The 12632-nt window shown below is 50.8% G+C and overlaps 1 long non-coding RNA gene across 2 annotated transcripts; it reads right to left on the bottom strand.

The window, feature by feature from the left end:
* Positions 1–762: 762 nt before the first annotated feature.
* Positions 763–11242, bottom strand: LOC109283447 (uncharacterized). Of its 2 annotated transcripts, XR_009461916.1 has the most exons (4): positions 7000–11242; positions 1658–1809; positions 1384–1443; positions 763–1192 (listed from the first exon to the last, which is right to left on the bottom strand). It is a non-coding gene; the product is annotated as an uncharacterized LOC109283447 (long non-coding RNA). The 2 variants fall into 2 exon arrangements; XR_009461917.1 differs by lacking the exon at positions 1658–1809.
* Between the last annotated feature and the right edge of the window lie 1390 nt (positions 11243–12632).

The raw sequence follows: 12632 nt of genomic DNA, 5'->3' as shown, positions 1-12632 counted from the left end.
CCACCTATACTGCTAAATCTTGTTAAATCCCTATATGATGGCATGAAGGCAGCTGTAATATATGAAAAACAAGTATCTGAGTCATTCAACGTCAACAACAGATTGAAGCAGGGCTGCTCACTGCCTCCCACCTTGTTTAACATTTACTTCTTATTCCTGCTTCAACATGGGTTCCATGATGTTTGAGAGGGTGTCTATCCCAGCACTAGACAAGATGGAGGCCTGTTTAACATTGCGAAGTTCAGAGGTAGACAAAGATGAAAGACATCATCAGAAAGGACCTTTTTTTTCAGATGATGCAGCCTTTGTAGCTCACAGTGTTGATGCCCTACAACGTCTCATTACCAAGTCCTCTGGCTCATGAAAAATCTCTGGGCTAGTAATAAGCTTGAAGAAGACTGCTATCATGCACCACGGCTCTTCAGAACCAGGTCCAGATATCACCCTAGATGGTACTCATCTGGATGTTGTTGACCAGTTTTTCTACCTTGGCCCAACTGTTACCAGCAATGTAGATCTTGATGCTGAGTTTGCTACTAGAATTGGCAAAGCAGCCAGGTACTTTGGGCTTTTCCAAAACAGAGCCTGGAATAATAGCAAATGGTGAACTAAAGTGAAAACTCATATATGCGAGACGTGTTTCATCCACTCTTCTATATGGCTCAGAAACATGGACAACCCACAACAAACATACCAAAAAACTAAACAGCTTTCATATCAGGTACCTGCACAAAATTCTTCAAATAAGAAGGCAAGACAGGGTGACAAATGAGCAAGTGTTTAATCATGCAGGTATGTCATCCATGGGAATGTTGATTAAGAAAAGACTTGGGTGGCTCAGCCATGTAAAGCAAATGCTGGATCAGGGGACACAAAGAATGTGCTGTCCTGTGAAGCTCATAAAGGGTCTAGAAAGAGAGGCAGACTGCTGTGCAGATTTTGGGATGCTTGCAATGATGACTTAGCATCCTTTGGAATCGCTGTGGATGACTGGGAAAGGAGTGTGGGAGGTCCCTCTGGTTGGTGGAGTCAGCTTTCAGATGGAGCAAGATGTCACCTGCTTGGTGCTGGCAGGGGGTGTGCTCCAGGCCAGGGAGGAGAGAGTCCAGCAGGATCTTCCTGGTGCTACCATGGTGCTGCCAGATCACTTGCCTTGGTCCTGTGATGGCCATGCAGGCTTTCATAACAGGGTCTAGGGTGGACCAGGTGAGAAGAGACAGTCACTGCACCACCTGTGCTCTGCCCTGGGCACAAAGGGTCTGAGTCCTTCATGCCCCTGGGTGCCCGTAAGACAGAGAGCCTCACAGGACACCACGTGGCACTCCCCAGTCCCTAAACACCGGCCACCCAAGCCCCATGGGCATGGCCAGCCCACAGACCTACCATTCCCCACATAGACATATTTGGGGTTGCTCTGGGCCCAGCCCTCTCGAGGATGAGAGCCTGTTGGGGGAAAAGATGAGGGAGTCAATACAGGGGACACGGGCCCACATACCCGCACTCACATGGTAGACACCAGCTCAGGCTCACAGGCACATATACACATCTACACACACTGCAGTCTCCCACATGGACATGCACAGCACACAACACTGCCCCAGCACACATGGGCACACACCACCAGAAGGTGGTCAGGGACTGGGGCAGCAAGTATTACTTGGGATGCAAAGGGTTTCAGGCCAGGATGTAGCCAATTTATCAGTCTCCCCAGGCCTGCTGGGGTGTACAGGGCTCTGGGTTCCTCTGGGCCACAGCTCTCCTCCCTGGAGCCTCCACCTGGAGCCTGCTCTGAGGGCTTCTGTCCAGGCCCTAGGAGAGAAGGAGAGGGGACAGTCACCATGCCAGCAGGGGCCTTCCCTGGACACTGAGGGTCTGCGCCCCACACATTTGTGGGCCCCATAAGGGAGGGAGCCTGGTGGGAGCCCCTCCTGGTGCCCAACTCCATGGATACAGCCCACCCCTGCTCTGGGGCGCTGCCCTCGAGGGACCTACCACTCCCTGCACAGCTAGCCTGGGCAGCTTCTGTCGGTGCCGCAGAGTTTCATTGTGGAGCGGCTGTAGAAGGGAAGAATAGGGGAGTTGGTGCAGGGAGCAGTGAGTGCACGCTGGGAACAAAGCCTCACATACATGCACACGTATGCCAGCCACCATCATGAGCTCACTCATCTATGTATACACTTCACCCCACTGGACACACAGTATCTCACCTGATGGACATCTCTGCACAGCTGCACAGCTGCACATCTCTACCATCTCCCAAGCACACACATATGCACAAACTGACGTCCTGTGGACAAAGTCCTCCATAATCCGTGCCTGAGTTTCCCCTTCTCAATCCTAAAGCTAGGAGGTGCTCAGAGGCAAGAGCCAGAGGAGTCCAACCCTGATGTCTCAGGGCACCTAGGGATGTGGGGCATTCTGGGGAGAGCATTTCAAACTGCTCAGCCAGGGCAGGGCATAGGGAAGGCTTGGAGGGGACTATTTCGGTCCCCATGGCCAGGGCAAGTATTCATACATGGCAGGGCACAGGACACTGTCTGCTCCCAGGACTGCAGCCAAGGCTCTGGCTGGGGGTTTGTGCCAGATCAGGGTGCAGGCAGTGACAGGGAGGGCCCAATATATCACCGTCCTGTCCAAGGCTCAGGGCACAGTTCTGCCAGCACCTCACAGCCACTCACCTGGCTCTTGCCCCTGGGAACATCACCTGCCCCCATGTCTTCACCCTCTTCCCTGGGACATGGTGGGTGCACCAGCAGAGGGGCCCGCACCCAGACTAGTCTGTGGGTAGGCTTATGTTTTCTTGGAGGAGGCTGCGAGGCGAGCTGTACCCCAGATCCTGCAGGTATCTGGATCTGGGGTAGCTGGAGGAGGAGAAGAGCTGCTCAGCAAAAGCCCCCTTGGGACCTCTTCCCCCCAGGAGTCTTCAAGCCACTTCCTGCACCCATGGGGAAACTTTGGGGCCTTTCTCAGCCTACACTGACCCAGTGCCTGGCTCTCGTAGCTCCCACCCACCCCAGCACCAAGGGGCAGCCCCAGCAGACTTGTCAATAGCCAATGGCATCACTGTTACCAGGAGAGCTCTGCTCAGCCTGTGCCTGGGTATGCAGAGGGCCCCCAGGAGGACTGTCAGCTCATGCCCAAGCCACAGACCACAGGCATGGTCACAGAGCTGAGGAGGCCTCATCTCTCCTCCCCACCCCCAATATCCTGCCCAAATGGCATCAAGGAGAGCTCAGCTGAGGCAGAGGCCTTGGGCCTAAGAGCTAAAGCCACATGGAGCCAGGAAAGTGCTGCCCCAGCCAACAGGAGAAGCACATGGTAGCCCCTTGCCAGCAGGAGGCTGGAGCACCAGGAACCCTTTGCTACTGCCATGCTGGCCTCACAGCTTGTTGCAAAACCCCAAGGTGTTGCCAGCCCCTTACCCGCACTGGGCCGCCTCTCCCCTGTCTCTTCCTGCCGCTCGGGTCAGAGCAGCTGGTCTGAAATGGAGGGAGAGAGATGGGAGTAAGCAGCCAAGGGCTGGGGCCATGAAGCCCCAGGAAGCCGAGCTCTGTGAGGGCAGCAGGAGGCACTGGCTCCGGCACCAGGACAACATTTCCCTTTGCAGCTGGGTCTGGGACTTGTCCCTCCAACCACTCACCTTGCTGCTGTGCTGCAGGCACATCCCTGGGTCTTCCTTACCTATCATCACTATTACTTATTCTATTACTATGCTATTACTTATTCTATCTACTCTACACCACTGTCTCTATCTACTATTTATCTCCTACTTTTGTCTGCTCTCCTATCTACTGTCTACTATCTCTAAACTCTCTCTACAACTCTCCACTAACTACTCTCTATCTGCTGTCTCTAATCTATGTAATCTAACCTCCTAACTTGAACTCTCTCCAACTAATAAAACCTCTCCTACACCTTAGCTGAGTCTCTTGGGTTGCGCTGAGACTGACCAGAAAGCACTGGTGGTGAGCTTTTATTCCCTGCCGGTCCCTGGTCTCCGTGGTGATGGACTGACACGGGAGCTATATCACAGCTTGTGTCGGGCCCTGCACATGGCAGTCGGGCTGGGACCCTGGGCCACATCCTGCCTCCCCACCCCCCAGCCATTAAGGCCTCTCACTGTGCTCAGGTGTCCAAACACAATCTGGTTCTGACCCCACGGTTAACACCAAGCGGGTCCTTCTCCTCCTCTCCATGGGCAGATGCTGGCTGAAGGCTCGGATGGGCACAAGGAGCCGTGGGCCCAGTTTCAGGGTCTGCAGCCAGCCGGGGGGTGGACCCTGAGCAGATCAGCGAGTCCAGCAGAGCCGGGCTGGCAGGGCCCTCAGGAGGGCTTGTCTAGTCCAGCCCCTGCTCAGGGCAGGATCAGCCCTGTGTGAACCCTCCTAGACAAGGCAATGGAGGAGCTGGTTCAAACATGCTCAGTAGCCCTCAGGCAGAGAAGACAGACCCCCACAGCAAAGGAGCGCCCCCCCACCCCTCCCGTGCTGATCTGACGGGGGGCCCCCGCCCATTCAACGAATTCCAGAGCTTCCCACAGTTGCTGGGCTCATGAATTGTGAGGGCTTGTCCAGACCAGAGGTTCATGGGCTTAGGAGAGAATGGGCGTACTGGGCTACAAGGCCTGAAACAGCCATGATACAAGCCACTTGCAGGAAGGGCAGTCTGAGCTTCTGGCCTGCCCAGTGTGGCAGGGGCCAGTCTGTTGTGGGGCATCCTAATCCCATCCTGCCAGCTCTTCAGGCCATATCCACTAGTCTGGGGACCCTTCCCAAGCTGTTGGGCCGTCAGGTCTCACAGCCAAGAGAAAACACCCTCCTTCTCTACGTAGCCATCTCTGCTCCCTCCCAGGAACGGGCAGAAACGGGGATGATGTAGGTCCTTCTACATAGGCTGTCAATATGGTCCCCTGATGCAAACCCCTTCTCTACTGATATTAAACCTCTTACTTGTTGAAATCCATGAAAAGGGAAGCATCTGTAAAGATTATGGGCCAGCTGCACCTCTGTCTCCATCCTGGTTTCTCTGAGTGCTCCTCCTTGTGTCTCAGGCCTCTTGCCTCTCTCTCTCCTGAGGTCAAATCCCACAATCCTCCCACTTGCAGACTGGGTCCTGGGCTGCAGCCCCTGAGGAATTGCTCTCCCATCAGATGACCCTCTTCCTTCAGATCCCCACTGACATTCATGAAGCCCATTCATTCATTTCATTCCCATTCACTGCAGCAGAGCTGAAACTTTTTCAATCAGGTTCCTGGGCCTCAGTGGGCAACTTGTTGCACACATGCATCCTGTCCCCCACTATGTCTTGCACCCAGGGCCCCAATCCTGCACACACCTGCACACGTGCTAAGCTTTCCCACCAGGTGCATCCACGCAGGGCTAGGCACACACGTTCCTTCCCCACTACACCTCACCTGGCCCTGGCACCATGATGGAGGGACCATCCTGCTCAGCAGGTCACTGGGAGGTCGATGTCTCTGCAGAGGCTCCATAACTCAAAAAGCCTCAGCCCCAGTAACCAGGAGTTGTAGGGTAGGATGCAGTGCTAGTTCTGGGTGAAGACCCAGCGTGGCTGTTTTCATGCTACAAACCAAAGCGGGTTTCCAAACAGGCAGAACCTCAGCTACTGCCGACAGGCAGGGTATCCCCTCCTAGCAGCCAGCCTGTTGTATGCCAGCCCAGCAGGTACAAGGTCAAGCAGGGACAGCATGGGGAGCTGTGCAATGCTGCTCACCCCACATGGAACTGATTTGCTTTGTCACTGCCATGCTCCACCAGCTACAAAGGGAGCATCTATTTCTGTGGGTCCCTTTCTTCACTCATGTGTGTGAATGGGAGGGGAAGGGACTTCACAGCCAGCCCCTTCAGATATTGCTTGGAGTCGGCTAGGAATTTCTCTTTCAAATGTTTTCTCAGGAAAAAGAGCTTTGTGAAGGAAAAGAAAGCATTTGCTTCCTTTAGGAGCACCAGCACTGCCACAAACTCTCCAAAGTGGAATTTTTGAAGGGTTTCAACAAATCGAATGTCCAACCACTTTCTTCTTCTTTATTGGTAAAAATCTGTGTCCTTTCAGTTTTCTAAAACTGAAAGTATCTTTCACATACCTGAAAGCTGCCACCAGAGGTTTATGGTCAGGGGGAACAAATTATGCAAATCTGGAGAAATATGGCTAAAATGTATACAAATATGGAGTGATGGGAGGACAGCAGGCAAGGAAATCAAGAGTTAGTGCCGTGATTCTTAATCAGGGGCTGCAGCACACAGGGAAGCATCCTTTTAAGGGTGCTACAGGTTACCTTGCAATATCAGTACTAAGTCTGCCAGTGATTATTGAAGCAAAGTTCCCTTTTTCCTTTTCTTGTACATAGGGACTACATTTGGTTCTCACTCACTGTGCAGCACTGTCCCCATGGGGACTAGGTTTGGCAAGCACAGGTGCCATTCCTTGTACAGATCTTTCGGTATTTGGGGAGGAAGATTATCCCAGCCTCCCCATTTGGTGTTATGAGACAATGGACATTTCCCCCCCACCTCAGATGCAGACTTTTCCACAGCTACATCTTCCTTGCCACGTGGTACCAACCATTGTCCCCAGCCATGTCCCATTTTCAGTTATTTATTTGGGATAAGCTTCGTGCTGTGGGGAGGGCAATCTTGGTCCTACACCAGATCAGGGAACAAAAGACTTGAGCTTCCGACTCCACAAGTGAATCTTGGTCCATGTTGTGGCTATAGTGGGTGCTGACTGAGACCATTGGGACCAAGCAGGCCACTGCCTGACTTCAGGGTCATGCTGGTGGCAGAAGATAAAGGGGGGGACTCCGGGGAGTACCAAGTAGAGGGGGCCTAGGGCATGGGAGATGTCAGAGCCTCCAGAGGTGGTGAGTGTGGGAGCTTTGCCCAAAGCCATTCAGCTCCCTGCTGTCAGAGCCAGCCCCATCGAGCCCCTCCCTGAACCACTGAGAGCAGGTGTTATTGTCCAGTCTACAGACACACAGACCTGTTTCAGGGCAGCCCCTCGTCCCACTCCTGCCGGTCTTGGTGCTGTTCCCTCCGCTCAATGATCTCCTCCAGCTGCTTCATATGTACATTGTAGCTCCTGATCTCCCTGCCCAACTGGAACTTCTGTGGGATGGAGGAGAGAACTAAGGAGGCTTAAGGGCAGAGGGCAGACAGCAGCCTCTTGGGAGATTGCCCAGGAGGTGCACTGGCTGCACTATGTCATCCCTGACACACACACATGGAAGTTAGTACCCAATGAACATGCATGTGTACATGCACATTGGCCACCTTAACAAGCTTGCAAGCAACTCAATGCCACCACCATTTGCATGTACATGCACTTTGCACTAGTGCAAACACACTGCCAGACACATCTGCACACACACTCATACCTAGGGCACAAATGCAGGCCACACTCAGAGCAGCTTGGGCAGAAAGGGCAGCTCAAGGCAGCACATGGTAAAGTGAACAGCTCCAGCCCTTCTAACCAGCTCCCACCTCTGGCCTGGAAAGCCCTGCTCCAGGTGCTATGCCCCCACAAGCTCACTGCCTTGGCCCACTGCCCCACTCCATCCCCACCCTGCAAGCCTCAGGGCCTCAGCCTGCCCCAGGACCTGATGAAGGAGCAGCAAAGGAAGAGACAGCACAAGTTGTGCCAGATGCTGCTGGGCAGTGCCCCATGACTTGCATCCCTCAAAACACCCATGGTCCAGGCCTCCCACATGGTCCCCACCCACTTACCTGAGCTCTTCCATCCTTTGCCTCCTGACCTTGGTGATGCACTCACTGTGCCAGTGTGCCTCCTTCTCTAGCCACTTGCCCTCCTTGAAGATGGCAACTTGATTCTGCACCAGCTTCTACTGGTGCTCTCAGACCTGGTGCCATACCTCATTTGTGTGCCTCAGCTACTGGGACACCTTTTTCTCCTGCTGCTTCTGCTCCTTCTCAGTCTGGTCCTGCTGCACTCAGGGGGTGATGCCAGTGCCAGTGACATGTGTGTCAGGCCAGCTAGGCACTGTGAGTATATCAATTTAGTCACTCGGCTGTTTGGTTCGGGATCGAGGAGGCAGAGTTGGGAGTAAAACAATGGCAAATTTATTAAAGCTTACACACACACAACAGTTAACAAAAAGATAAATGCAATAAGCAAATAATGCAATATTAAAGAGCTAATAGTAAATAATAACAGATAATAACAACAGATAAATAGATCAGTCTGCTGCAAGCCAGCTAGGCACTGTGAGGGTATCAGCCACTGGCTGTTTAAAACAACAAATAGACACACATGGGTTGGCAATTTATCGATAATCCCTCAATGCCAGGTGCACGCCAGGTGATTCCAGCGAAGTCAGGCATCCCCGATAGATGCTTCCTGAAGGATTACCGGAGAAGATCCCTTGATCAGGATCCAATCCTCACTCACAGTGGGAATCCAGAGTCCACACTTAAAACAACAGTTTCCATCCTGTTCCCTCCTTCCTGTTGGTCACCTGATGCACGCGCTTTTTATACCTAGTCTTATGCTAATCTGCTGGTTTTAGGGCCATTCACAATCTTGTTTTATAGCTACTACCCTATGGGATTAAAAAGTGTTAAAATTATTATAAAAGGTTACTACCCAGACTTGGGTTTATCCAATAAGCAAATTGCAACACAGCATCTTCAGGTTTGAAATTAACATTACCCCGCCTAAATCCAACCCCTTAGAACTCTCTGGCTATGCTTCTTTGAGATGTGCTTTCCTGGAATGTGCTGGGTAAGCTAGGCAGTTGAATCCAGTTTTTATCATCATCAAGGCTAAATTCTGAGCAAGAAAGAACTATTAGGTCAGCTAATTTCACAGCTATAGCTTTGTCTTTGAGGCCTAGTCAGTTCTACAAACAGTTACAAGTTACATTTGCGGGTTACAAAAATACAAGTTATACTAGACAGAAATTCCAAATGCCTCCAACAAGCACATGTTTATTGCTTATTAATTTCTTTGGTTCTGGCCATCACAATCCACCCCTTGCTTCTTTGGAGCATTTGGTAAGGCTTACAAATATGATTTCTTCCAGGTGGCGTATACATGGTTGGCAGAAACAACATTTATTTTGGCATGGGTATTAGACTTAATTGTATAACAACAACATTTAAAGATTATATTGAACAATATTAATTCAATAACCAAACTTATTACTGCTACAAACCAAGGAAAAGGAGCACCTTTAGTAAAGGTATTCATTTGCACAGTACAGACTACTTCATACCACTTACACAGCGGGGGAATATTAGTAGCACATTTAATAATTTGCCCTCCTTCTTGAGCCATGACGGCAAATTGTTTTTCCTTTTGGGCATCTTCGAACAAACCTTTAATGTGGGCCACTACTTCACCCCATCCTTTTAGCTGGGGCATGTCTACATCCTTAACCCAGGATTTTGGAAGACTTAGGTTAAGGGTGATGCTTTCTAATTGGATTTTCGGCAACATTAAAATAGTTTCCTGGCCTTGGACATTTAAAATAGCTGATTCTCCTTGAAAATCTTGAGCTTCTGCACAACAGTTGGTGCAGGAGGTCCAAAATGTACTGTTGGGATAGTACAAGCAGCCAGAACTTTCCCAACAAACCCGCTGAGCTAGGGTAACATAGGGAGTTGCTGGTAGGGGTGTTACACAAACCATGTCAGGGGGAATATTGGGCCACCCTCTCCATAAATTTCCCAAGCTATTAAAATGCCATTTACAATCTACTCCGGAGATTGAGCTAAATACTTGGGGCCTTCTGTGGTTATCATTTCCCAAATGGGACAATGTAAGTCCCAGTCCCACATACATCCTCCCCCTAGTCCTCTTGTTAAGAGATGGGCAGTGGACCACGTGCCATTTGCTACCCCATGTACGACAAAAAAGCATTTTGCTTTGCTACACCCCTCCCATTCTGTGCTCCACGTGTCTCGGTAAACTAACTGTTGGGTTAAAACTGAGGGTAGTCTATGGCATTCTAAGCCAGCAGGCTATTCTTTGTGTTTGAGATCTTTCATTACCTGGGAGAAGTGAAAATTAAGTGAAAGCTGCACTTGGGCACACGCAGTGCTCTAAGTTTGCTTAGCATCAGCTTGAAAGGCTGCATGCATCAACAGGTAACTTATTTGTGCTGCTTCTTGGCCAATGGTTGCTACTAATTCATCAGCGTATTCTAGGGCGATGTTATCAATCATACTCCCTTTAGTAAGAAAACCTATGGCTTGTCATATATCCATTATTCCTTGGGTGTTTTTCTGAGATTTATCTATGTCCCAAACTCCCATGGCTGAATTAAGCCCGTTCCACACATGGTCTAGGGTATCCTTTTTATCCGGGCGATTGGAGGCTGCTCTGTGGGTTGAAAAACAGTTGGCCAGGCCCAGCACAGCATATTTTCTGCCAACTGAGCGCTGGCAGAGCAGTTAGGAAATGCTGTTCTGGCAAACCATTGCTTGGGGTTAAATGTGATACAGATATTGAACAAGGAGGCATTAAGGAGAACTGGAGCTCTGGTCTTGGATCTCCACCATGGGGTGACATTAGACAAGCGAGGTAGCAAATACACTTGTGGTGGCTCTTTTTGAATTAGCAGCGTGCATCCCTACTTAATGCAAAAAATGGACAGGGGTTCTCCTGTTTAGGTGCTTAACCATTTCCCTCCTTGTTTCTGGGATTGTTAAACTTCCCAATGGGGTTGATTTATTCGCTGGAGTGAATTTCCATCTGCGTACTTGAACGCACACTGTCCAGGTACGACTATGGCATGGGTATCTTGCAAAAATGATTCTGGCACGGTGCCCCCCATGGGTTTGGCCAGTTTTTCTGGGTTGACTAGGGCTGTGCCCTGCAGACTTTCCCAGACTGTTTGGCGATATGCGGCTATGGTATATTCAATTCCATGAGCGTGCCCCCCTTCATCCATATGGCGGAACCACAAAATACCCGGAACATGGGACGTGTTGGTTTCCCATTCCATGGACCGCTACATGACAGCATAAGAGCCATTTTTAAACCACCATAGTACCTTGCTGTACCAGGAGGACCCGTGTATTTGGTGAGCTGTACACCGTTGTGCCAAAGTATCATCGGGCAGTGGAACCACTGGAGCGATTGTTTCTGATGGAGGTGGTGTTGGAGGTTTTGCTCATCTCCTTGGGCTCTGGGTGGTTGTAGAACTTCGAGCTGCAGGCGGGGTTGCAGCAGTGGTTACATTGGGACCCGGGGTGGGCAGCGTACCTGCAGGTAGAATATAACAGCACCAGGGCCATTGGAAGAAACCACAACAATCTCCCCCTATTCCACACTCATTTTTCCTGATTCTAGCATATGGGAGTGTCCTGTGCAGTGGCCTTGGCAGAGGCCCAGGCAAACATCATTCTGGTGACTGCTTTCACTGCTACAAACACATACTGTTGCTTTCTGGAAGTGTGGGGAAGCAGGCCTATAAAATCACATTGCTAAACTTGCCATATTACCTTTCTATTGTGCAGCAACAAAGGGGTAGTCGAAGCGGGGGTTAGCCGGGCCTTGACTTTCTGGCAGGTGATGCAGGAGTTGACTAATTCCTGTGCTTCCCTATTAGTTAGGTGAATGCCCCAGGTGGCTGCAAGGTGAGCAGTGCTATCGCGGCCAAGGTGCCCATGCTGCCAATGCAGCCATTCTGCGGCTAGCACTCCAGGGGCTAGGGTGGGGCTGCGCACCCAGCCCTGGGGTAGGACTGTGTAGGTGTACTGCTGTCCCAGCTTTGTGAAGGCAAACAAAGGTTAGTGATTTTCATGGATGGGGATAGCAAAGAACATGTCCTTAAGGTCTATGGATCCCATCCACTGAGGGCTATAGCACCTAATGCTTTCCGTCAGTGCAGGCATGGACAGGACCACGGCTGTCAGATGGTAGGTGTTGGCATTCAAAGCTCTAAAATCAACAGTCAATTGCCAATCCCTATTTGGTTTACATACCGGCCACACTGGGTTGTTGTATGGGGAATGAGTGTGAATAATGGTTCCATCCTCCAGCTGCCAGTCAATAATGTCTTGAATGGGTTGTGTTGCTTCGGGACATGTACGGTATTGAGGTCGGTGTACCTCCTTCACAGCTGGCAGGGCGAGTGGGGTCATGGAACATCGGGGTACTGCCATCATCACGTCTTCCTGCTCGCTCTTCTGGACCATGCCACATCTTCTAAACTGCCAGGTTTCCTGCTTAAGGATAAACTGCTGCCCCTGCAACACGTTTAGTCCCAGTAGGTTCGGCCCTCCCCAGACCATGACAGCAGCTGCTGTTACTATGGAACTTGTTACTATGGTACTTGTTGGCAAGGTGAACGTGGGGCAGACCAGATGTCCCGGTTGTTTGGCGCCTCCCACTCCTACTACTTGGTAGGGGGTTCCCCATGCCCCTTTCCACTCTGCACAGTCCAAAATGCATAGCTGGGCACCAGTGTTTAGTAGCATGTTAATTGACTTTTCACGTTTACTTATTGAATCTGTACAGGTATCTGAACTAAGGGGTTAATATTAACTTTAAATACCAGTCTCTGGTTTGCTACTGTCCCCATTGTGGCCCCTTTCTTTGGGGGTTGGGCTGGCCGGACTCCCTAGGCTACATGATTAGGTGGAGTAAAG

This window comes from Alligator mississippiensis, chromosome 4 (genome assembly GCF_030867095.1).
Source record: "Alligator mississippiensis isolate rAllMis1 chromosome 4, rAllMis1, whole genome shotgun sequence".
Lineage (NCBI taxonomy): Eukaryota > Metazoa > Chordata > Crocodylia > Alligatoridae > Alligator > Alligator mississippiensis.
This window is presented reverse-complemented; position numbering and strand designations above follow the sequence as displayed.